At 37.5% G+C, this 27,289-nt stretch overlaps 1 protein-coding gene across 3 annotated transcripts in view; it reads right to left on the bottom strand.

Annotated features, from left to right (window-relative positions):
* Positions 1-26,673, bottom strand: part of IL13RA2 (interleukin 13 receptor subunit alpha 2) — a 73,495-nt gene extending 46,822 nt beyond the window's left edge. The window contains exons 1-2 of one of the 3 annotated variants that reach the window (XM_043458701.1): positions 26,620-26,673; positions 23,446-23,495 (exon numbers count right to left, since the gene is read on the bottom strand). The gene's annotated coding sequence lies outside the window, so the exon portion shown is untranslated. Of the gene's footprint in view, positions 1-1,627; positions 1,715-8,335; positions 8,451-23,445; positions 23,496-26,619 lie in introns of those variants that run through there. The other 2 variants (XM_043458702.1, XM_043458703.1) reach the window with 2 other exon arrangements.
* Positions 26,674-27,289: the final 616 nt, after the last annotated feature.

The raw sequence follows: 27,289 nt of genomic DNA on the forward strand, positions 1-27,289 counted from the left end.
ATAATATTTTTAACTTGTGTAAATAACAAACCTGTACTTATCAAAGAAAGGCATGGAGAAGAAAGTATATTTTTCCTAGTACACTGATAAATTCCATTTATGAAGATTTTCCTAAAATAGCCAAATAACCCTTCAGTACATGATTTCAAAACACAGATAGATGATGTAATTCAGTTGTCTCTGTTTCAAAGAATGTGAATACACACTGGGATTATAGATATTCAAAACACTAATGCAACTTATCATCAATTTCCTTTCCTCTATTTCCAGTACCAAATGACAGTATGACTTCCCAAGCAGTGTCCTAAACCAGAAACATAGGAATCATCCTAGATTCCTTTCTTTCATTTATCTTCAACCATCATTTCACCCCCACAGATCCCTTCTCTAATTATTATACCTTTGTCACCCATCCATATCACTCCATCTTCACTGTCATGACCCTAATTCTAACCATCACCATTCCTTGACTGATGAAGTACAATTACTTTCTGATACATTTTACCCATACAATAAGTCAGATTCAAGCAATCTTCAATGCTGTAGCCAGTGTGACCTTTTCAAAACACAAATACATCCATTCAAACTCCTTCACTGGCTTCCTATTGCTCTACAGGTCAGTTTATAATAGCTCACAATTCAATGCTACTTACAGTGTGCTAAGTGCTTTTGTAAGCACTTCACTGTATTAATTCACTTAATCCTGACCATGGCATTATGAAATAGGTAGTGATTTCATCCCATTTTACCAATAAGGAAACTGAGGCACAGAAAAGCTAAATGATTATCCCAAGGTCCCATAGGTAGTAACGAATGGAGACAGATTCAAAGGCAAGCAAGTATCGTTCTAGAGTTTGTGCCTTAATCTCTATGCAGCATTGTCTCTCATAAAATAACATATAAACTCTTTAACATAGTAATCAATACTTCTTATTATCCGGACCTTATTAACACTTTCAGTCTCATCTCCTACCTATAGATCTTGAAAAGTAGAGTCTTGTATCTGTAAGCTGTTGGTTATGCAGGTCCCCTGATACCAATCCTGTTTTACCTAGCCTAATCATTGTTTCTCCTTAGTCACTGAGATTTAGCTCAAGTAGCACTTACTTCTGGGCTTCCCAGGTGGCTCAGTTGTTTAAGAATCTGCCAGCAATGTAGGAGATACAGGTTTGACCCCTGGGTCAGGAAGATCCCCTGGAGGAGAGCATGGTAACCCACTCCAGTATTCTTGCTTGGAGAACACAATGGGACAGAGGAGCCTGGTGGGCTCCATAGGGTCCATCAGGAGCCTGGTGGGCTCCATAGGGTCCATAGGATCGCAAAGAATCGGACATGACTGAAGTAACTGAACATGCAGGCATGCATAGCACTTAACTTCTATAAGCTTTCTGCACTCCCTCTTCCCAGAATGAATTTTGTAAGTCTCCACTGTGCTCTCTACTGAAATATTAGGGAATGAAATTCTGCAGTATGCTAAAAGGCACTCACAATTTAGTGAAGGGAGAATCTCATAAACAGACAAGTATTGTCAATATATTTTGGGATAATTCTTTGTATTTTGGTCTAAGTTTTTTCACTTCTCCCTACCATTTCAAGAAGACAGTTGAGCCTTTTTATTCTTCCTTACCTCACCCAAGGAGATCCCTACTCCCCGCTTGCCAGGACTGAAATTTGAAGTTTTCCACACAGACTTTCCTTCCTGGCTTCTGTATTTCCAAAACCCAAGCTCACTGGAGAGATTATGCTTGGGGGTACCAATGCAGGTCTCTGGAACACAGAATTTCTTTTAGGATATTCAAGATAGAAAGGGACATACACTTTAAACAAAAAGAAGTCAGGGCTCTGATGGGGTTAGAGGTGGCAAGGAGAGCAGGAGAACTCAACGTTCGATAGTGGCAGCCAAGGAAGGGCAAAAGCTCAGAGAAATTATAATGAGTGTGCTGGGCTCTAGATACAGGGGACTCAATCCCAGCAATCATCCAGTTCCCTAAGCATGATACAGAAAAAGCAGCAGCAAACCAAAACGGAACATCCCTGACAGAGACAAAATGGTATACCAGAGACTATATCATAGAGTTGACAGAAAGTTAATGATCAGTGACCAAAAGGGCCTCCCTGGTAGTGTGGTGTTGCCTAAGGTTTCAGCATATTTGCTTGAGCCAGTAGGAGGCTCAAGTATTGACTGAACTTGCATATTTTATTTTTCTGGAAGAATGTTGAATACAAGGGAACTGAACATATCTAAATGTGAAATTTTTTACATACCCACATTTGTGGACTATTTCATGATGCTAACTTCAATTAAAAGTAAAGATATACCCATTTGAATGCAGAGTTCCAAAGAATAGCAAGGAGAGACATAAAATCATTTCTCAGTGATCAATGCAAAGAAATAGAGGAAAACAATAGAATGGGAAAGACTAGCGATCTCTTCAAAAAAATCAGAGATACCAAGGGAAATTTTCATGCAAAGATGGGCTCAATAAAAGACAGAAATGGTATGGACCTAACAGAAGCAGAAGATATTAAGAAGAGGTGGTGAGAATACACAGAAAAACTGTACAAAAAAGATCTTCATTACCCAGATAATCATGATGGTGTGATCACTCCCTTAGAGACAGACATCCTGGAATGTGAAGTCAAGTGGGCCTTCGGAAGCATCACTATGAACAAAGTTAGTGGATGTGATGGAATTCCAGTTGAGCTATTTCAAATCCTAAAAGATGATGCTGTGAAAGTGCTGCACTCAATATGCCAGCAAATTTGGAAAACTCAGCAGTGGCCACAGGACTGGAAAAGGTCAGTTTTCATTCCAGTCCCAAAGAAAGGCGATGCCAAAGAATGCTCAAACTACCACACAATTGCACTCATCTCACACGCTAGTAAAGTGATGCTCAAAATTCTCTAAGCCAGGCTGCAACAGTACATCAACTGTAAACTTCCAGATGTTCAAGTTGGCTTTAGAAAAGGCAGAGGAACCAGAGATCAAATTGCCAACATCTGCTGGATCATTAAAAATGCAAGAGAGTTCTAGACAAACATTTATTTCTGCTTTACTGACTATGCCAAAGTCTTTGACTGTGTGGATCACACGAAACTGTGGGAAATTCTTAAAGAGATGGGACTACCAGATCACTTGACCTGCCTCCTGAGAAATCTGCATGCAGGTCAGGAAGCAAAGGTTAGAACTGGACATGGAACAACAGACTGGTTCATAACTGGGAAAAGAGTGTGTCAAGGCTGTATATTGTCACCCTGCTTATTTAACTTATATGTAGAGTACATCATGAGAAATGCTGAGCGGGAGGAAGCACAAGCTGGACTCAAGATTGCTGGGAGAAATATCAATAACCACAGATATGCAGATGGCACCACCCTTATGGCAGAAAGTGAAGAAGAACTAAAGATCCTCTTGAGGAAAGTGAAAGAGGAGAGTGAAAAAATTGGCTTAAAACTCAATATTCAGAAAACTAAGATCATGGCATCTGGCCCCATCACTTCATGGCAAATAGATGGGGAAACAGTGACAGACTTTATTTTGGGGGGGCTCCAAAATCACTGCAGATGGTGACTGCTGCCATGAAATTAAAAGATGCTTGCTCCTTGGAAGAAAAGTTCTGACCAACCTAGACAGCATATTAAAAAGCAGAGACATTACTTTGCTGACAAAGGTCCGTCTAGTCAAAGCTATGGTTTTTCCAGTAGTCATACATGGATGTGAGAGTTGGACTATAAAGAAAGCTGAGCACCGAAGAATTGATGCTTTTGAACTGTGGTGTTTGAGAAGACTCTTGAGAGTCCCTTGGACTGCAAGGAGATCCAACCAGTCCATCCTAAAGTAAATCAGTTCTGAATATTCATTGGAAGGACTGATGCTGAAGCTGAAACTCTCATACTTTGACCTCCTCATGGGAACAACTGACTCATTGGAAAAGACCCCGATGCCAGGAAAGATTGAAGGTGGGAGGAGAAGGGAGAGGATGAGATGGTTAGATGGCATCACTGACTCAATGGACATGAATTTGAGTAGACTCCGGGAGTTGGTGATGGATAGGAAGGCCTGCTATGGCCATGGGGTCACAAAGAGTCAGACACGACTGAGCGACTGAACTGAACTAAACTGAACTTCAATTATAATGAAGTGAAGTTAAAGTCGCTCAGTCGTGTCTGACTCTTTGAGACCCCATGGACTGTAGCCTGCCAGGCTCTTCTGTCCATGGGATTCTCCAGGCCAAAATACTGCAGTGGGTAGCCATTCCCTTCTCCAGGGGATCTTCCCAACCAAGGGATCAAACCTAAGTCTCCTGAATTGCAGGTGAATTCTTTACCAACTAAGCCACCAGGGAAGCCCCAATTATAATAAGATGTGTAAGTTTGAAGAGAGAGGCAAGCACTTAGAAACACAGAGGAATGGCACATAATCCACTCTTGGGAGTGGTGGAGTCAAGTAAGTGTCCTAGAGGAATATGTATCTAAACATCCTCATAGATAAGGAGTAGGTGTGTGCCTGGGGAATTTGAGGAAAGGATTTCTCTTCAATGCTAATTGATGAAGCAAAAGCAAGGAAGTGAGAAATCTTAATGAATTCATGGATTACACAAGCAGTTTGCTTTGGCTGCAGTGTACTGGTACATTCCCAAGTGGTGCAGTGGTAAAGAATCTGCCTTCCAATGCAGATGCAAGAGACTCGTGTTCAATCCCTGGGTTGGGAAGATCCCCTGGAGCAGGAAATGGCAACCCACTCCAGTATTCTTGCCTGGGAAATTCCATAAACAGAGGAGCCTGGCAGGCTGCAGTCCATGGGTTTGCAAAGAGTTAGACACAATTGAGCACACACTTCTGAGTCTTGTTAAGACTTTGGACTTAATCTGATGGTAATAAATGGTACTGACAGGAGAAACTGATAATCATTGACATTAGTGAAGCAGAAGATTCCAAGGAAAAAGCATTCAAAAGCCAAGAGTCTCACAAGTCAATGAAGGAAAGACATGGGGGAAGCAAGACAAGAACTGAAATGGGTCTGCTGTACTTGGAAATAAGAAGTAATTAGTGACCATGGTAAAGGCAGTTATATGTGTGGACCCATTATTGAAGTTTGGTTGTACAAAGAAGGGTCAAGAAATGGTCTTTTTCCCCCCTCTCGCTAAGAAAGGAACTCACAGAGAGGAAAAGATTAAAAATACAGAAGAGAAAAGTGATAATTATATAAAAAGATCCCTGAAATGGCAAGAGGAAGGTATGGAATCTAAAACAAAGGCAGAGAGATTGAACTTGGATTGATAGAGGGCTAGTTTTTCCTCAGACAAAAGCATGGATGAATATGCAAATCAATGTATGTATAAAAGACGATAAGATAAGTGGAAGAGAGGTTCAGACACACCTGGTGGCTCTTATTTTCTATGTTAAATAAGACCCAAATCCACCTCTTGAGAATAAATGTGCAGTAGCTGAATAGGAGACTTAAGAGAAGTGACCGTTTGCAACAGCCAACAAAGAGGGCATAAAAGAGCTGAAGGAAATCCATCTGAATAATGACATGTAGAAGAATGACCTGGTTAGCTCCTATTCATTTTTTAGATCTCAGCTCAGATGTCACTTAGAGAAGCTGAAGTGCAGCCTCTGTTACATGCTTTTAGAGCACTGACTACTTTTCCTTTAAAGATTTATAATGGTTTTAACCTTATATTTATCTAATTAACTTCTACTTCATTAGACAATAAAGTCAATGAGGATTAAGTAAGTGTTAGTCGCTCAGTCGTGCCCGACTCTTTGTGACCCCATGGACTGCAGCCCACCAGGCTCCTCTGTCCATGAGATTTTGCAATGAGGATTAGGGAATATGTTTACTTTGCTCACTATGATACCATTTAACCCTTAGTTTCCCATCTCTAAACCGTGAAGAACATTAATCCTTTTCTACATGTGTATGATATAGATATAGTTAGCTTAGCGCCAAACTAGAATTTCAGATATAAGAAAGCAGGAACTTCAAATTGTTCCCTGTTGTATCCTCAGTACCTAGCACAGTGCATGACACAGTGGATGGTCAATAAATATTTGCCTAGACAAGTAAAATCAATATGGCAGGACACCAAATCTCCTGACTTCCATTCCAGTGCTTTTCCCACTCTACCACAACTACCAACACCAAATGTTTAATATGTTATAATTAATATATATGCATATATATTATTATTTTTGTTTTACTCAAGAAGAAAGTGAAGTTCTGAGAGATTAATTATCCCATGAAAGTTAAACAGCTAATTAGCATACAGAATCAGAATTCAGTTCCAGGTCTTCCTGTATCCTAAATCTGAGTTATTTCTATAATTTCACACTGCTGCTAAGATATTAAATGATGAAAGACTTAATACATGAACTCTCCCAGGGGTATGTGCATTTGGAGGTCCTCCCAACATCTCCACTGGAAAAGATAAACAAAACAAGCAAAGTAATCATTTAGTAGTAAAATCTCAGGGAAAGTGAATGTGACGAGTCAATGAAGATGATATTTGTGGACAGGCACCTATCAATAGCTTTGCAAATCCTATCATGTAGGCACCTGCCCATCTACTCTGTGACTCTATGTTATCCATCTCCCCAGTATAAATCTTGATCCAACAGACAGAATGAAAGACATAATTCCAAATCTTCTCAGTATTGTCTCCATGAGACTATAGAAGAAGCCTGAAATAATGGGAAGAACCCAGACACTGAAGCCACACAAATCTAAACAACACACTTCAGCTTTCTGTACCTAATTTTTTTTATTTTTTACCTATAACGTGAAGGCAGTAATACTGGGGGTTTAGGAAATACTTAAATGGGATGAAAGTTGAGTGACAGTGAAAGTCACTCAGTCATGTCTGACTCTTTGCGGCCCCATGGACTGTAGCCTTCCAGGCTTCTCTGTTTATGGAATTCTCCAGGCAAGGATACTGGAGTGGGTTGCCTTTCCCTTATCCAGAGGATCTTCCCAACTCAGGGATCGAGTCCGATATCTTGCATTGCAAGTGGATTCTTTACCGTCTGAGCCACCAGGGAAGCCCAGCATATTGAGCATAAAAACCCAATTGCTATTAGTTGTCTTCAGCTTCTCCCATATCTAGGAGCCACCTCCTATCAATTCTTTGGAGACACTCTGAAAAATACATCAAAGGGAACAAGCAATCTATCTCACCCCCACTTCTCCAAGTTGTAAAAAATTACAGGTGATATTTCTCCGATTGTAAAAAAAAAAAAAAAAAAAAAAGCCTGAAGGCAAGTTTTTCATTTACAGGTAACATCATAGCATCAAAAAAATTAAGAATCCAATAGTTGTTCTGTCTCTCCTTTGTTTAATCTTATTGTTTGAATAATCATTTCAAACATTTCTACTGCCTTTCACAACATTAGGCAGAGTCAGGACATCTGATTCATTTTACTGATGAAGAAATAAAGACAGAGAGGTGGTAGGATGTCCATCCCAAGGTCACAGGACTATATGGGAGGATCTAGAACTGAAAACTAGATCTCTTAGTCCTTTGTTTATTATTTAATAACAATAAGAAGTCATCTATGAGATTAACTCTTAAACACTCTAAAAATTCTGTGTATCAATAAAATTTTGACCAAAGACAGCTGATAGACACCTTGTATTCATGTCCTAATTTTATATATCTTTTTACATATTCAAAAAAGAAAGATAATCTGGAAGCACCCAAAATGAGTGCAATGTATAAAAGTGATAGTCACATTTAAGTGTTAACTATATATTCTTTCAAAGGAAGACAGCATCAAATGCATAAAATGCTAGTTGACTTCAGAGCAAAAACAGTGAAAATCAGAAGTTTTATTTTAATAACTTACTATATATATAACCATGATATTCAAATAAATGAAATCATCATATGTAGAGGTATGTATGCTCCATACATTAAATTAAACTGTCATATAAAGATAAATCATTCATTTTAAAGGAGCTCTATGGTTATTTCTAAGCTTAAGAGAGAAAAGTTACAGTGAAGTGGAACATTTACATTTATAGAAAAAAAATCACATAGAAATCTCAGAAAACTTCTTAACTCTAAAATGCAACTATCTTTACCATTTCTAATGGACCAGGTTTGCTTATAAAAGGTATGATTTTTTATAGAAAATAAAAGCTAATAATAAAAATTAAACTCAAGTGTTATTTACTCTGATTATCCATCACCTATTAGTTAACTTCATGCAAAATATTACAATATTTCCCCAGATTAATATTGTCAAGTCAACTTTGCCACAAAAAAGAATTACGAGCCCCTTTTAAAAGAAGTGAAGAAAGTGAAACAAAAAATTATTCAAAATAGCTTACCTATAATCCCCACACTCCCTCTCTCAAATTTAAGTTCCAGACTTACTACAAGTGAATAATGTGTCCAGTTATAATCGAATTCTTCTGCAATGTCACTGAAATCTGTCTCAATGAACAGTTTTTTAGCTTAACGGATTTTTAATGACCTTAGAACTGAAATCTTTATGGAGGAGGAGCTCTGCCTTATCCACCAAATGTACTGTCATGAGAATATATGAATTCAAACAAGTCAGCATTCAAGGTTATATTTGTCAAAAGATTCAGAGGAAATCACAAAGTTCATCTGAATGATTTTTTTCCCTTTTAATTAGTTCCTTATATGGCATTGCAGTATGCCAATGTTATTTTACTATGTGACTCACCACATTGGGAATTAAAAGATGAGTAACTGACTAAAGGTAAGTATGTGATTGCCAGGACTTTGTTGTTCCTCAGAGTGCACTATCTATAAAGTACTTTACTGTGTTGAGTTTCAAATATCTTTAAGTACGAAAAGAGTCATAAGTTGGACAAAGAATCAGGAAACCTGGATTCAACTCTAGACTCTCCTTCCCACAGTCAGCTAGGTGACCTTGGGCAATTTCTTTAACTTCTCTGGCCTCAGTTTAAAAAAAAAATTATTGAATGGAACCTCAAAACTCATCTAGTCTAACTTTCAATTCCAAGCAAAAATTGCCTCTGCATTCCCCCTAAGAAACAGTCAGTTTCTCATATGTAAAATTAGCAGTTAGAACTAGATGATGACTAAGGTTTTCCCTGATTTCTAAAATTTCTGGTGTTGTAATTAAAACTCAGTAAGTGTCATGTATATTTTTTCCATTGAAAGTTTATCAAATAGCCCTTTACATAACCAAACAAGATTTTATGTTAGCCCAGATAAAATTAAGAAACTCAGATCACCATCAAGTTGTCCCTCATCCTTCAAGTCTCCACAGTTTTTAATCCACTTCTGATTTTATCTCCATGGCCAGGAACTATGCAAAACTATAAGAAGCTGGATACTTTTGATGTTTTTCGAAAGCAGATGAAGTGGTGACAGTGATTTATTCCAAAATAGGAATGAACTGAAATTCGATTCAGTCTATATACCATCTGATATTCCAATGGATAAAAAGTATCTTTCTTGCTTTGGAACACAGGTTCAGACTTGATAACTTCTCTCAGACATCAAAGATATATTTTACATGAAATATATGAATAAACAAATAGAAAGCAAAGAGTCTGACTGAAGAGGGGATGATGGATTATAGCCTTCACTCCGTTACTAGCTTTGTTTTACCTAAGTTTTTTTTTTTTTTTTTTTTCTTCTTTATTCATTTGCATAGTTAATGCTTCCCCTTAAATTGAAGTTGAAGGTGGAAAGAAACAGAATTGTTCAGGGAGTTTGGTATTTGCTTTTCAGATGGCAGCTAGTTTGGCTCTTTCACACTCATTTTTGTCAGAAGTTACTTATCAGGCCTACGTGAGGAATTTTATAATCAGAATTTGCTGACAAGATGATAAGGAAATAGAGACCTAGATTCAAAATCTTCTTTCCTTTCCCTGTGATCACAATTCCAATTAATTAATTTATCTTCTACTTAAAAAAAAAACTCTCTAGAAAGTTTTCAAGCTTCCTGTTTCTGCCAAATCTTCTGGCCCTTGCAAATATTTTATTATATTATGTAGTATAATGGAGAGGTACAATTAAAGAAATAGAAGTATAATAATATCTTGGAATAACACAGCATATTTATTTATAGACAAGCAAACTGTCAGCTACAAATTGGCACTTGTCATCTACCTCTACAAGGATTAAATCATGCGCTACTACAGCTGCTGACTTTCAAAAACACCTGAAAGGAGCTCAGGGTGGAGAGCAGAAATGAGGCACCCTGTATTCTGGGAAAAATTGGCAGGACAAGTCTTCAGAGAGATATTTTTAGGAGCTGATTTTATGAGCCCAAATCTTGTATCTCCTCATATCTAGAAAAGCACTAAAATCCTTCATGGTGACACCTGTTTCTCATGACTAGCAGTCACCTACAAGAGACTAGCAGAAACTTTCACAAAAAATATGTGCTTGATTGCATGTAGTTCCCCTTCATCAAAATCACATATTTTAGACCTTCCCCTCTACCTCTTTGGAGCAGTTTCTCAGAGGTTATAATTCTCACACTGTGTGTTTTTGTTGATAAAACCACAAATTAAATGTCATACCTTGGTGCCCATGGGGGATTAAATAGTCCCATGATCCCCACACAGATACCAAAAGCCATGGATGTTCAAGTCCCTTATATAAAACGGTATAGTACAACTGGCCCTCCTTATCTGTGGATGCAGAATACCCATATCTGGAGGGCTGACTGTATAGTTGATAAAATGAAGTTGGAAACAATAATGCACCATGCCTCAAAATTAAAGTTGATTAGATTTGAACTTCTACTTTGATTTGATAGCTTAGTCAGTGAAAGCATAGGCTTAGCTTTGCTTTTTGGTGTGAAGGGAAAGACACTAAAAAGACAACTCATTTTATTTTATTTTTCCTCATGACATTTATTTTATTTTTTAATTTATTTTTTTTTCATTTATTTTTACTAGTTGGAGGCTAATTACTTTACAATATTGTAGTGGTTTTTGCCATACATAGACATGAATCAGCCATGCATTTACATGTCTTCCCCATCCCGATCCCCCCTTCCGCCTCCCTCCCCATCCCATCCCTCTGGGTCTTCCCAGTGCACCAGCCTTGAGCACTTGTCTCATGCATCCAACCTGGGCTGGAGATCTGTTTCACCCTTGTTTCAATGCTATTCTCTCAGAACATCCCACCCTCGCCTTCTCCCACAGAGTCCCAAAGTCTGTTCTGTACATCTGTGTCTCTTTTTCTGTTTTGCATATAGGGTTATCGTTACCGTCTTTTTAAATTCCATATATATGAGGTAGTATACTGTATTGGTCTTTATCTTTCTGGCTTACTTCACTCTGTATCATGGGCTCCAGTTTCATCCATCTCTTTAGAACTGATTCAAATGAATTCTTTTTAATAGCTGAGTAATATTCCATTGTATATATGTACCATAGCTTCCTTATCCATTCTTCTGCTGATGGGCATCTAGGTTGCTTCCATGTCCTGGCTATTATAAACAGTGCTGTGATGAACATTGGGGTGCACGTGTCTCTTTCAGATCTGGTTTCCTCGGGGTGTATGCGCAGGAGTGGGATTGCTGGGTCATATGGCAGTTCTATTTCCAGTTTTTAAGGAATCTCCACACTGTTCTCCATAGCGGCTGTACTAGTTTGCATTCCCACCAACAGTGTAAGAGGGTTCCCTTTTCTCCACACCCTCTCCAGCATTTATTGCTTGTAGACTTTTGGATAGTAGCCATCCTGACTGGCATGTAATGATACCTCATTGTGGTTTTGATTTGCATTTCTCTGATAATGAGTGATGTTGAGCATCTTTTCATGTGTTTGTTACAACTCATTTTAATAAACTAAAAGTCCTACTTGATGGCTTTCTAATGACATCAATAGAAGTTGCCAGTGATACTTTGTATGCTTATACTTTAACACTCATTACTCTGACCCAGACACAAAGCATGTTACAATTCCTGAAAAAAAAAAAAAGAGAGAGAGAGAATTTGGGAATAAGCCTAATTGGTGTAGAGAAAGGAAGTGGGTCGAGACTAGTTGGAGCAGTCCCCCACTAGCTGAAAGTTAGTCTATACCAAAAGCAAAAAAGGGTATAAATCCACATTTGATGAAGGCCAGGGTCAGTGTAACCCAAGGGACATGAAATGAAGAAGTACATCAAAGCCTCAGAGCAGGGAAGTTTCTAAGAACAGTTGGGATAAGGTCATTCTTCTGAGAGAATTGGGCAAGATGATACAAATGATTCTGCAAGCAGTCAACAGTCAATCCCTGAAAAGTGGTCAGCAAAAACTAGGCCAAAGATTTAGGTCTGGATCCCAATTTCAACAGAGACACAGAATAAGAACTGAACTTCAGATTGGAACCAAAGTCCAATTAAACAGCCAGTAGCAGATGGTGGGGTAAGAGACAAAATCTAAAGCCTGAGCTTACGAAGTGTCCCAGGGGCCCAGATCAATTTCAGAGGCATAGCACACATTAGGCTTTTTCCAAACCTCCACCTGCTAAAACAGAATGGTTCTTATTGAGTCAAGAGTATGTCAGAACTGAGACTTCATAGGCTGATATCACTAGGATAGACAAATACTATCCATGAGCTCTTTAGCAGGAATGTATTTTTTTTTGTTGTTCAGTTGCTAAGTTGAGTTCAACTCTTTGCAACCCTATGGACTGCATCATGCCAGGCTTCCCTGTCCTTCACTATCTCCCAGAGTTTGCTCAAACTCATGTCCATTCAGTCAGTGATGCCATCCAATCATCTCTTCCTCTGTCACCACCTTCTCATCCTGTCCTCAATCTTTCTCAGCATCAGGGTCTTTTCCGTGAGTAGGCTCTTTGCATCAGGTGGTCAAAGTATTGGAGCTTCAGCTTCAGCATCAGTCCTTCCAATGAATATTCAGGGTTGATATCCTTTAACATATTTATTACCTTATTTTATCAATTAGCACCCTGAGATAGTTAAGGAGATAATATTTCAGTTTTAAAAATTAATATCACTCAAGTTTCAATAGGTTAAATTACTTCCAGAAATCAAACATTCAAGAAAAATAAAACTTGGGTACACCTCACAACTAGTCCAGTGCTTTTCCTGTAAAACTACTGCTGGGATTCTTCCTGATACCTCAGCAGCTAAAATAGCTGACTGGCAGGGGTCATGATATCTCTTTCACTGTGTAAAGTTCTGCAACTCCCACCAAAACAGGAAATGGGAATTCTTGAACTGCTGATAAAATAAGGCAATTAGCAAAGACATTATTTAATGTGCCATAGTATTATTTTCTTTGTAATGATAAAAGACATTAAATAAGCATGAACAAGAAAAATAAGTATTTAAAAAATAATTAAAATAACCATTGAATATTTAGTTTATATGTACAAACACACACACTTTCTAAAAAAAATTCTTTGAATTTGAGAACAGTTTTTAAACTTTCAGGCAAATGTCAAACTTCTCAGGTTCTGTGGGGATTTTTTTAAAAAAATCATAACACCCCAGAAAACTGACTTGAAAAGTTATTTGGTATAGTTGACATGTCTACAGAAATGCAGTGTGCTATAAAGAACATACTCTGTGAGACAGACGACATCTAGACTGCCTGCATTCCCCTAAATTCAGTTTTTAATACTCTAAAACCAGCTATTATTAATAATTTATGAACTCTGAATTCCTCTACAGACTACCACAGATTCAACATCAAGATACCAGAGCTAAAATTCTCAGGAAACCCACAAAAGCTGGGAAATACAATTAGCACCATCATGATGCAGTCCCCAGATTAACACCAAACACACTTAAACACAGACACATAGACTGCCAAAGGTCAGTAGTACCAGATTCTGTTTTCTAGTCACTCACCTTTATTCAATGGTTCATAGAGCAATGATGTGCCAAGCACTACTCTAGATGTTTAGGGTACAGATGTGAGTTAGATACTATCTCATGTAGTTCACATTCTAGTTAGAGGGATAGAAACTAAAAAGTATTGATAATTATAGTTCTGTGTGGTAAGAACAGTACACTATGACAGAATCATTGGCAGCTAAGGAAGCTAAGAGGAAAGAACAACTCATTCTATGTGTGTTGTGGAAAAGGTGAGTGTCTTTAAGAAGAGATGCTTTGGGAGTGGGGAGTAGAGGGGTTAGCGAGTAGGTGGGAGATGATGCTCCTGATATATTTGCTCTTTGTCCCCAGTTCCTGGCACAAAGTTCCTAAGACTCTTGGAATTTCCTGAGTGAAAGGAGTGTCTTCTGTATTATTAATGATCTCCTTTCAGCCAAACTTGAGCTTATGCTAATGAGGTGATGACTGGTGAGCCCCCACTTAGCTCAGGATGAGGGTTGGTTGTCAGAGGAACCAACCTTAAGATTAGAGGTTGGAACTATCATCCCCACCACCTGAGCTCCTGGGAGATGAGAGGGGGCTGGAAATTGAGTTCCATCACCAAAGATTTAGTCAGCTATGTCTAACTAATGAGACTTCAATAAAAACTCCTAAACAACTTGGTGTGGAGAGTTTCAAGGTGGGTTAGCACATCAAGATCCAAGGAAGTTGACATGCTTGGAGAGAGAATAAAAGCTCTGTGAACTGAAGTACGCCTCCCCCCACCAATACCTTGCCCTTTTGCATGTCTCCCACTTGGCTGCTCTTATAATAAACCATTAATAGACAGTAAAGTGTTTTCCCAAGTTCCTTGAGTCATTCTAATGAACTATCAAACCTAAAATGAGTCATTAGGACTTCCTGAATTTACAGCTGGTTGGTCAGAAGTACTGGGACTTATGACTGGCATCTGAAGTGGGGACAGTCTTGAGGGATTGACCTCAATCCCTCAAAGTGGGGTCTTTGCTAACTATAGATAGCATCAGCATTGAATTGAAAGGTAGGCTATCAGTCGGGGTCAGAGAATCTGAGACTGAATAATCAGTTCATGTTAGAAAGCACTACAAACAAGTCAACTGTCTTTTTAACCATTTCTTTATGAGTCATCAGTTCAGTTCAGTTCAGTCACTCAGTTGTGTCTGACCCTGTGCAACCCCATGAACCGCAGCATGACAGTCCTCCCTGTCCATCACCAACTCCCGGAGTCCACCCAAACCCATGTCCATAGAGTTGGTGATGCCATCCAGCCATCTCATTCTCTGACGTCCCCTTCTCCTTCTGCCCTCAATCTTTCCCAGCATCAGGGTCTTTTCAAATGAGTCAGCTCTTCGCATTGGAGTTTCAGCTTCAACATCAGTCCTTCCAATGAACACCCAGGACTGATCTGCTTTAGGATGGACTGGTTGGATCTTCTTGCAGTCCAACGAACTCTCAAGAGTCTTCTCCAACACCACAGTTCAAAAGCATCAATTCTTTGGCACTCAGCTTTCTTTATAGTCCAACTCTCACATCCATACACGACTACTGGAAAAACCATAGCCTTGACTAGACAGACCTTTGTGAACAAAGTAATGTCTCTGCTTTTTAATATGCTGTCTATCTTGGTCATAACTTTTCTTCCAAGGAGTAAGCATCTTTTAATTTCATGGCTGCAATCACCATCTGCAGTGATTTTGGAGCCCCCCAAAATAAAGTCTGTCACTGTTTCCATTGTTTCCCCATCTATTTGCCATGAATTGATGTGACCAGATGCCATGATCTTAGTTTTCTGAATGTTGAGCTTTAAGCCAACTTTTTCACTCTCCTCTTTCACTTTCATCAAGAGGCTCTTTAGTTCTTCTTCACTTTCTGCCATAAGGGTGGTATCATCTGTATATCTGAGGTTATTGATATTTCTCCTGGCAATCTTGCTTCCAGCTTGAGTCATACAGCCCACTATTTGCAAAGGCCTAGGCCTTTCAGGAAACTTATCAAGATAATGTTGTTTGATAAACTGTAGCAAAGACTGTTTGTCAGTGTCCATTTTCATATTCTTCCTGTTAGTAATAGAATCTTATGAGCTTTATCTGTGTGCAAGGCTTCTGAACCAGAGACTACATTTCCATACTCCTTTGCAGTTAGGTATGAAAGAAATTTAGACAATGATATGCAAGCAGCAGTGATGTATGTGACCTTTGGTCATATTTTGACAGAAAAATTCTTGTCCTCTTCTTTCTCTCTCCTCACTCAACCAGTAGGCTATAGCACAGACATGATAATGGGAGCCAATTTGACCACATAGACAAAGTCACCATACTAGGAGACAGCAAAGCAACAGGCAGAAGGACCCTCAGGCTTGGATAACCTCCTGCAGCAGTATTGCATGCCCACCTTTGGTCTGTTGCTTGAGCCATAATATTTCAAGGTCTTTTGATTATCACAAATTATTGTGTAACCCTAAACAACATAGGGATAGATCCTTATTAAAGTACAATTAAATTCACAGCTGCACTATTTACAATAGCCAACACATGGGAGCAAGCCAAGTGCCCATCAACAAAAGGATTGGCTTAAGAAGATGTGGTATGTATAAACAATGGAATATTAGCCATAAAAAAAGAGTGAAATAATGCCATTTGCAGAAACACAGATGGATCTAGAGAGTATTATGCTTAGTGAAATAACTCAGAGAAAGACAAACACTATATGAAATCACTTATATGTAGAATCTGGAAAATAATACAAATGAATCTATGCACATAACAGAAACAGACTCACAGACATAGAAAACAAATTTATGGTTATGAAAGAGGAGAAGAAGGGAGGGAGAGACAAATTTGAGGTATGGAATTAACAGATACAAACTACTATACATAAAATAGATAAACAATAAGGATTTACTGTATAGCACAAGGTTTTATAACCTTTATTTTATAATAACCTATAGAAAAAAAAAGTCATTATGCTGTACACCTGAAACTAACACAATATTTTAAATCAACAATACTTCAATTTTTCAAAATACAATTGATATTAATGTGTTACTCTTCCCAACGGTATTTGTACATGGAATCTAAAAATCAAAGAATGCATAAATTCCAAAAAAAAATATGCCCTGGAATGATAAGAGGAAAAACATAGACATGAAATAGACTTCACAATATTAGTTTGAACATAGTATATTATCTGCTTTCAAGCATTTTTTCATATTTCTAAATTTGCTATTGTTTAAGAATATTGAAAGATAAATAAAAATAGCATAATGAAGCTGCATGTACCCATTATTTAGATTCAGCAATTATCAAGATAACATTTTTATTAATCATGTCATGAAACTGATATCCCTACTTTCAAGGGTAAGAAACTATCATGTTCAGAGACACTGCTGAAATGCTGAAACTAATCTAAAAATCATGATCTAACACCCTCTTTTTTACAACCGAGTAAACCAAAGCCCTGAATACAGAGATGACCTAGTCAAAGCCATTTAGTTAGCAACAGCTGGTATAAGAATCAGTTTTCACTTTATCATACTGCTATTTAATATTAAATACTGTTTAATTTATTTGAATCTTTTCAAAATAACTGATGAAACATGGTAAAGCCTTTTTTCCATAAATTCACTAAAACAGATGATTCTCCAGATGAGTCTTTTCTACCTAAATTTTTTTCCTAAGAATACAAGTTACAAAACAACTCTTCCACTTATCCCCTTTTACATCTAAATTTATTATAACAGAAATAGTTCATCAATCAAGAGTTCAGAGAAATAATCATATAGAATTTTACCGTAAAATCATGACCTTTCCAGATTTGTCTCTTGATAATGCTAAGACAGGAATAAACATATGATGAACTTGTTAATGAACTACTAACAGGAAACCAGAGTATACAACATGTGTATCCTTGGATGGAGTCTCAATAAAATTAGGAAGTTAAGTCCCAGCTGGAGACCAGACAACCAGCAGAAAATTCCTAACAGCCAGGGCACAGCATAATTTTAGAAAAAATAAAGATCAACAATAGATATTAATTTTCTCAAGTGGTCATTCTAATACTGGCACAGGGGTTTTAAAATGCTTAAACAATTCCTAAACTGGGTTTCAAAACCATTTCACCTATTAATCTTTGCATTTTATTTAGAAGAAAACCACAGGTTTTATGGTTCATATTTATTGCATATTTAACAGTTGGCTTCAAAGTGGTTATATCGCTTGAAAAGAGAACAGCTGGATTATTTTAACTAATATTGAGATGATCTTGTGAATTATATTTTAGATTGCCAACATATCTTTGAAGAAATGCTTCATTTCTTTCCTCAGACAGTGACCTACTTTCTCCTTAGGTTGCTCCTGCTGCTGCTAAGTCGCTTCAGTCGTGTCCGACTCTGTGTGACCCCATAGAAGGCAACCCACCAGGCTCCCCCGTACCTGGGATTCTCCAGGCAAGAACACTGGAGTGGGTTGCCATTTCCTTCTTCAACGCAGGAAAGTGAAAAGTGAAAGTGAAGTCGCTCAGTCGTGTCCAACTCTCAGCGACCCCAGGGACTGCAGCCTACCAGGCTCCTCCAACCATGGGATTTTCCAGGCAAGAGAACTGGAGTGGGTTGCCATTGCCTTCTCTGTCTCCTTAGGTTACCACCATTCATTCATTCAGTCACTCATTTACTTGGCAAACATTGAGTTCTGTGTTAGGAAAGCAGGATACAACGATGAATGAACAAATTCCTGCCCTCACTTAACTTATATTCCAGTGTTAGAGATAAACCATAAAACAAACAAGCAAAAATAGGTTAGGTAATGATAAATGCCATACAAAACACAAGAGGCAGGTTAAGAGGCTAAATAGTGATCGGTGGAGTGAGGGAACAAGGCTATTTTAGAAAGGATGATTAGGAAGGCCTCTCTGAGGAAGAATCTGAATAAAAAGGTGGAGGGAGTCATGAAGATAACAGTAGAGAGTGTTTCATGCAGATGGAACAACAAATGCAATGACCCTAATGAGGGACTGTGTTTGTGGGTTGGGAGCAGAGTAAGCAAGGAAGAAAGTAAGAAGAGGAAAGGTCAGAGAGGTAGAGGTGCAGTTTGTGTGGTGCCTCCTAGGTCATTTTAGACTTCGGCTTTTGTTCTGAGTGAGATGGGAGTCACTGAAAGCTTTTGATCAGGGAGTACACGAAATTAGTTTTATCTTTGATATAATTCCAGCTGCTGAATAGATAATAAACTGGAAAAGGAAATAGTTTTCTAGTAATTTTCTAGACAAAAAATTTTTGAATTTTCTAGCCAAGAGATAATGGCAGTTTGTACTATGATGGTGGAAAGTGCCATATTCTGAATATATTTTGAAGGTAGGTCTGGTGTGATCTTCTAAAAGATTAGATGTGGGGTATGTGAGCGAGAGGGTAATCTAAAATGATACCAAGGATTCTAATCTAAGCAATTAGGTAAATGGTGATGCCATTTATTGAAAGGAAGCACACTAGGGGAGGAGCAGGCTAGGCATAGGAATAAAGAATTCAATTTTGGACATGGTAAGTTTGAGCAGTTCATTAAACTTCCAAGTGGAGATACAGAGTGGACAGTTGGATACACAAGTCTAGAGTATAGGGGAGAGTTCAGAACTAGAGTTAATGATACATTGCTGTTGTTGTTTTAGTCATTAAGTTATGTCTGACTCTTTTGCAAGTCCATGGATTATAGCCCACCAGGCTCCTCAGTCCATGGGATTTCCCAGGCAAGAATACTAGAGTGAGTTGCTATTTCCTTCTCCAGGGGATCTTCCCTGACCAGGGATTGGACCCATGTCTCCTGCATTGGCAGGTGGATTCTTTACTGCTGAGCCACCTGGGAAGCCTTAATGATATATACATGGTCCTTAAAGTTCTGAGACTGAGAATGAGACTGTCTGGTGATAGTGTGTTTGGATTGTGTAGCAGGTTGAGGCATGGGTCATTCTAGAGAATTACCACACAATTGCAAAAAATAAACATTTGGTGATTGAAACAACTATCTAATATCACTAGATAAACTAAATGATGTTCACTGGTTTTAATCTTTATGTCCTTTATTCTCAAGTACAAAAGTATATTCAGTCCTCTTACTTTTAACTTATTCTATTTTAAATAGTCAAAGTTTCAGCACTATTAGCACTCCACTGCTAATCACTAAGCTTCTAAAAGCCACAGTCTTATTCATTTTATAAGACTCGTTCTTACAAAGCTCTTTTCTAGAACTTTTCCTTGACTAGCTAGTGGCATTACCACATTAAAATATGAAACTTTCTTACTTTTAGACACCTCATTTCCATTCTCTTCTATTTAAGCTTGCAGACCAATTAAAAATTTTTGTGTTCTTGTGACAACTAGGAGGCAAAAATTAAAATTTCCCTGAAGAGAAAGTTGTTCAAAGACTCATAATTTCAGGACTCAAAAGATACCTTTAAAAAAAAATCCTCCAAATTCATCAAGTTGTACACAGTAAATATGTACAGTTCTTTACATATCAATTATACTTCACTAAGCTGTTAAAAAATTTTTTTTAAATCTTTCATTCTGTATCACTGGATTGTTGTGCTGACTTTCTGTTAGTACTAGTTTCAACTGATCTCTCTGGTAGATTCCCATTAATCCTTGTGTATTCAAATGTTGAGAACAAATTATATACCATATTCCTTGGTTCTGAGCTGCTCTCTAGCATATATAGGTGACACACATTTAGAAGAAGACATAGAATAGCCAAGAGAAATGCAGATATACCTAGAAAATTAATCACAGCAGCTTCAGATCTTCATATAGTGTCTAAGAACATTAATTCTGGAGTCATACTGCCCAGGTTTGAATTTCAGCACCATTATTTACTAGTTGTGTAACTCTAGAGAATGTATCAAAATATCTTTATGCCTCAGTTTCCTCATCTTTAAAATGGAGATGGGAATAGGTCTCACTTCACTGAATTGTGAAAGTGAAAGTCACTCACTTGTGTCTGACTCTGTGACCCCATGGACTGTAGCCCATGGAGTTCTCCAGGCCAGAATACTGGAGTGGGTAGCCTTTCCCTTCTCCAGGAGAATCTTCCCAACCCAGGTATCGAATCCAGGTCTCCCACATTGCAGGCGGATTCTTTACCAGCTGAGCTACGATGGAAGCCCAAGAATACTGGAGTGGATAGGCTATCCCTTCTCCAGTGGATCTTCCTGACCCAGGAATCAAACTGGGGTCTCCTGCATTGCAGGTGGATTCTTTACCAACTGAGCTATCAGGGAAGCCCTTTACAGAATTGTAGCGAGAATTAAATGAATACGTATAAAGCATCTATTATGTGCTTGGCACACAGTAAGCCTGTGTGAACTGGGTGATAGAAGATTTTGAATAGAAGGTTGGGCAGGGGTTGAATAAAACAAAGCTCCATCTGTCCATTTACTTGTCAAGATTTACCCCTTGCCACCTATTGGGGTTACAAGTCCAAAGCAGGTATGTGTTAAATATTTCACATTTGCACAGTATGACTCATTCTTATCTTGAGTATTTTGCAAAGTACAAAGTAGGACTGCTGATTTCAGTGATTTGTAAGGAATGAAGGTATAAATACATAGATGCACATATGAACAAAATTTTTAAAAAATCCTAGAAGAGGGAAGATAAACATAACAAGAAAATATGAAAAGGGAAGGAGATTGGAGAGCAAGAGTTGCTAAACCATCAAAGACCTCATTCCCACACTTGGCAACTATGCCTAAGCTGTCTGTATTTTTTTTCTTAAGTAAGAGGAACAATTTTCTGTAAATGCTTAATAAAATCCTTTAAGTTCCACTAGTGATACAAAAGAGACCCCTCTTTTGGAGAAAATGTAGCAAAGAGTGTCTCAAAATATAACATTCATAGATAATTATAAGTTCCCAAACATTAAATAACAATAACCAGATTCCTTCCTTAGTTTATCAATTCCATATGCCAGAGTGGACTGCAGAATCTCTGAGACCCAAAAGATAGAATAAAGGATTGTAAGGAAGCCAGTGTGAAAAAGCAGCTATCATTTCCACTTCTTCCTAAAGGTTGAAAAACCTAATTTAGGAGAAAAGCATAAAGATATGTTTCCTTCCCTCAAGAAGCTGATAGTCTAGTCCAGGAAAGGCAGAGAGGTGACAAGACAAATGGAATGTAGTCCACTAAACACTAACTGATAGAGAGAAGCGTTTTTTTCTATATGGGTCTATGGAAATCCAGGCAGTGAGTTTCAGTGAGGGGATGATGTCTGCTTGGAGTTTTAAATGAGAAATAGGAGATAAATGATAAACAGGAAGTCTCACTATCTTCTCCTTGGATTACTGGAAGCATTCCCTATCTTCGGCTGACACACCCTCTCTGGCACACAAGAAAAATATGAAGGCGGACTTGAGTTGTCTAGGGCAGGAGAACTTGAGATGGGTCCAGCAAACATAGTTTTTATTTAGAACAAGGTAGCTTGACTGTGTCGGAAAAGGCAATGGCACCCCACTCCAGTACTCTTGCCCGGAAAATCCCATGGACGGAGGAGCCTGGTAGGCTGCAGTCCATGGGATCGCTGAGTCGGACACGACTGAGAGACTTCACTTTCACTTTTCACTTTCCTGCACTGGAGAAGGAAATGCAACCCACTCCAGTGTTCTTGCCTGGAGAATCCCAGGGACGGGGGATCCTGGTGGGTTGCCGTCTATGGGGTCGCACAGAGTCGGACACGACTGAAGCGACTTAGCAGCAGCAGCAGCAGCACCTTGACTGTGTGTAAATTTGGGCCATATGATTTTTCTTTCATTTTAACATTGGCCTTCCACATTACCATGAATCTTTTAGAATGACACACTATTTGACAATTTTCATCTGCTATGTTATCCAAATACTTAATGACACAGATTCTAATTCCACACTACATAGATGCTCCCTTACTATGGACACCTTAGAAAATAACTTCATTAGCTGTGAACACTCTTTTTCATAAGGTTTGGTGAGATTTGTTGTGGCCAATATATGCCACATTTAATTTCTTAACTATCATCTGTGATATTTAATGAGTCAAATTCCTATGATAGCAACTTTATTTTATTTCCATGCATGGTAAATCAGTATCTCTCCCTTCTCCTCCTTAGCCCATTATAAGACCCAAAAGAAAAAGGTCATTTCTAAAATTATAAGAAATATCTTCTATATGAGTCTCCCTCTGCCATGGTACTCTTCCTGTGTCCTTCAATTTTAGAGAACATATTCTTCTAAATCCTCTCTCTCTCATAAGCCTGTCAAACTTCTGTGGACCTACAGGTTCTTATCACTCACAGACATACACACACTCATGGGACCTCCCCAAACAACCACCAAAATAGAAAAAGATTTAGTGGTGTGTATTAAGAGCACTAGATCGTGAGTTAGGGAGCCTGAATTTTGGCCCTAATTCTACCATTGGTTACATTGGATACAAATTTATTTTCTCAGGACCTCCATTTCTTCAACAGTAAAATAAGCTTGGTCAACTACAAAGTCATATTCAGCTCTAATTATTCTCCAAAAATTCTTCAAAATAAAATTTGTTTTGTTACAAATACATTTACTTTATACAATTTTACTATAAATTTTAAGAAAATTAAAACTTACCTTTTCAAATGTGAGATCCAGTCACTTCTTGTGAATTGTTTCCACAAGGCCTATGAAAGAAAAGTACTATGAGTTAAAAGCAAATGAACTCACAGACAAAAGATATTAAATGTGGTAACCTCTTGATGATATATGTAGAAAGGAAATTATTCAAATAAACACTGTTTGCTTTTACAAAATGCTTAAGTAACAGAACTTATGTGGACTGGCATAGTTCACATTATTTTCCCTCCTTCTAATGAGTGATATTAATACTAATCACCACCAATGAGATAATTATTACTGACACTGTAAGGAAACATACTGAAATATTATTCAGACAATCATTATGTTTTGAAATGAGAGGAAACTATTAAAGATTTCAATTTGCTTACAGAAGATTTTTTTTTAAAAAATCACTTAACCAATAGTTTAAATGCAAATCATGCCAGTACACTCCAACATTATTTGAAGACAACATGATTCCAAAAGAGCTAGTGCACCAAATGTAGTACTACAGAAGAATCCTTGGAGTCACTAGGTCTTCCTGCTACACTCAAACCATCATAGACAGATGAAACTTTCTCCTATTTATAAAACTCTTTAGAGAGAAGATTCCACAGCTTTCCTCAGGATCCATTTCCAATATTTCACAATTGTTTCCTCCTTAAGCGTCTAACAAAAATCTGCCATGCTTTCTTAAGTTTATTTAATCATCTAAGAATAAAGAGACCATTGACTATCCTCTGCACCTAAGTAACTGATATTTTAAGATAATTATTAAATTATCCCTCAGGCCTCTCTTCTCTGAGTTGATGAACACTGTTCCTTCAACATTCCCCTCAGAACACATCTCCTATGTCCCATGACCTGTTACTCTAAGTAAATGCCTTGCTTCAGAATTTTGGTAAGGCCTGCCTGGATTTGAGTTTCTTTTTTTATGTTTTACACTCTAAAACTCTTGAATTTACATGGAGTCTACAGTATCTGCTCCTTACCTAAGATTTTATCTCTCAGAATATTAAGCAATTGCCGATATTATCCAAAATATAGCTGTACAACCACAGTGCACAAAACATAAATTAAAAAAATGTAAAAGTCCTAATTTAACCTCACAAAATAAGGCAATATAGTTTTAGCTTTGTGATATCCTGTCCAGAGGCCAAGAAATTATTCAAGTGGTTTTCTCAGGAAACAAATGTTTAGACTCTTGGGAGGAAGCCAGAAATCTGGAGTGGGTGATGTGGTTCTTGGCTCCCTAATTCTTATGTCACCAGAGAAATATTTTGGCTTAGCACTGAATACTCATCCTCATTTCCAGACCATTTCATTTTGTGAAGTTAGAGAATTGTATAATGCATCCCATGCATTTTTATGGTCTAATTGCCATATGTTATATATTTGAAATTTGAATTTTTGGAGTGTATGAAGATATTGTCAATCTAAAAGCTGTCTTCCTATATATTACACAATAACTAATGCCTCTCTAAGGTCTGGTTCAGTACCTGACTTACTCTCTTGGGTTCTCAAACATCTTCTCAATAAGACCTACACTATGTCCACTCTATTTAGAATTGCAACCTGTACCAATTACTTTCACACACACTCATGCACGCACACACACCACACCTACTATTTCTATATTTCAAAGCATGCATTTCCGCTTAATATAAAACATCATTTAGTGAATTGTCATTTATTGCTTGTTTCCCTCCTCTAGACTGTAAGCTCTATGCAGCAGGTATTTTTGTCTGTTTTGTTCCTGATGATGACCAAGTGCCTATAACTAGTACCTGACACACATTATGTGCTCAATAAATCTGTCCTAAAGGAATGAATGAGTTGAATAATCCCTGAGGGATAGTGAGTATACAGATTGGCACTATGACATGCTCTGTTTTCTATATATTATTGAAGACATCAAACATCAGTTAACTTATTAAGTTGAAAGCTCACAAGCATCCCACCCCAGTACTAACACACTATTTTCTCTGTCAGGAATGCTCTTCTGTCACATCAACTCATTATTCATAACTAAACTGTCACCACCTCTGAAAGTCCTTCCCTCACCACCTGATGTCAATTAGACACAAACACAGCCTGAGAAAGTGATTGCCAGTCACTATCACAATGCCAGTCACTGTTTTAGTTCCTTCATTACATTGTAACATCTTATGAAAAAAACCAAATCAACTTTTTGGCCATACTTGGCACTACTTGAGGTTATATTATTGGTTTATTTACATATATACTTGTGTAAAATGTGCAAGCTTTGTGAGATCAGCAGTATATTCCCAGCATCAGGGTCAGAGTAGGTAATTTGTCAATACTTGATGAATGAATGAATAAATTATTAATTCATAAAAATGTAAATCATGAAGTTGAAAACAGAAATGACAAGTACTATTCATTCAATTGCAAAATATTATTGGATGTTACTTTCATTTATTTATTTTAAAATATCTATTCAGTGGTTGCAAGTTGTACTTCATCATTTATATAGATAAATGTATTCATATACACAGTCACATACATATTATCTGTAAACACTTAGGGCACACATGGAAGAAGCAAAAGGAGTAAAGGAGAATAACACAAGAAAAGTGAAAATAAAATGGAGGTAATCATAGGTTGATTTGAGAAGTGGGAGGATAGTAAGTGGTTTTGGGGTAGCTGAAAAGAGTATTAAAATGCTCCAGAAAAAAATATGATTAAAGCATAATCAGAAAATATCTCACCTGGATTGCTCATGAAACTTAACTTTGATTGGGCACACTTGGTCAGCCTCACTCCACATAAACCTCACTTTTTTGGTGCTCCTGGGAACTCTACCTATTAAAAACCTGAGATTTTAATACCAAATTCCTTTCTCCCAAGGTGCTACATCTCCCTGGTTTCATTAAACTCCTGTAGTTTGTTTCCTCACATTCAAAAAAAAAAAAAAGAACATGCAAAGGTATTTGGTTACCTTAGTTAACAAAATAGAAATGATAAGTATTTAGCTCTTGGTTTTACAGTGGTAGGTGATCAATTAATATCTGCTAAATGAAAATAGAAAAATATAGGAGTATAGACAACATTAAAAGGCAGCCTGATTTCTATTACTAAATAGAAAATTTTTTATCATGTGATCTTGGAAAATGAACATTTTATTTATAGAAAGTTAAGTATTAGAAAGGTAACCTTTAGACTTACCTTCTCATGTGACTATAAGCCTTCACATTCTCTGGTAATGAGTCTGAAACCAAATGGGGGAAGTTGTCCCAATGACTTCCCTTTTGTGCTTTCCACTTATCTCAAAATGATTTCTTTTTAAGGAGAATTGACTAAATCAAGAACAAAGGGAATGCTGACACCACTTGGACTACAGGAAGCATTTGGAAATGTGAAACAATGCCTACATTTCCTTCTTTCTCCTTTCCAGAAAAACCCCTGTAACATTTACAACATGTTCATTTAAACAATTTGTTTTAACAACTGGAGGAAAGTGTCAGCATTCTAAAGGCAAAACACACTAAAAGGCATTTATTTTAATTTTCAGGACGCAGTTAACACTTTATCCTCTGTCATTTTCCTCTATAGTTTTTTATTAAGATTCCAAAGTAGTTTATATTTGAAAAACAAGATGAACACAGCAGAGCAATACATAGCTCTAAATTTTATATTTATTTTCATATGTGAGTTTCATAAGAAGCCATTGAGATAGGAAGAACAGGAAGTATCCACTCCATTTTCTGCAAGAGGAAAATAAAAATTTCATTTTCCAAGATCACATGACAAAAGATTTTATATTTGGTAATAGGAACCAGGCTGCCTTTTAATGTTGTCTATATTTCTATATTCTTCTATTTATATTTAGTTCACT

The sequence above is a fragment of the Cervus canadensis genome, chromosome X, assembly GCF_019320065.1.
Source record: "Cervus canadensis isolate Bull #8, Minnesota chromosome X, ASM1932006v1, whole genome shotgun sequence".
NCBI classification, from domain to species: Eukaryota; Metazoa; Chordata; class Mammalia; order Artiodactyla; family Cervidae; genus Cervus; species Cervus canadensis.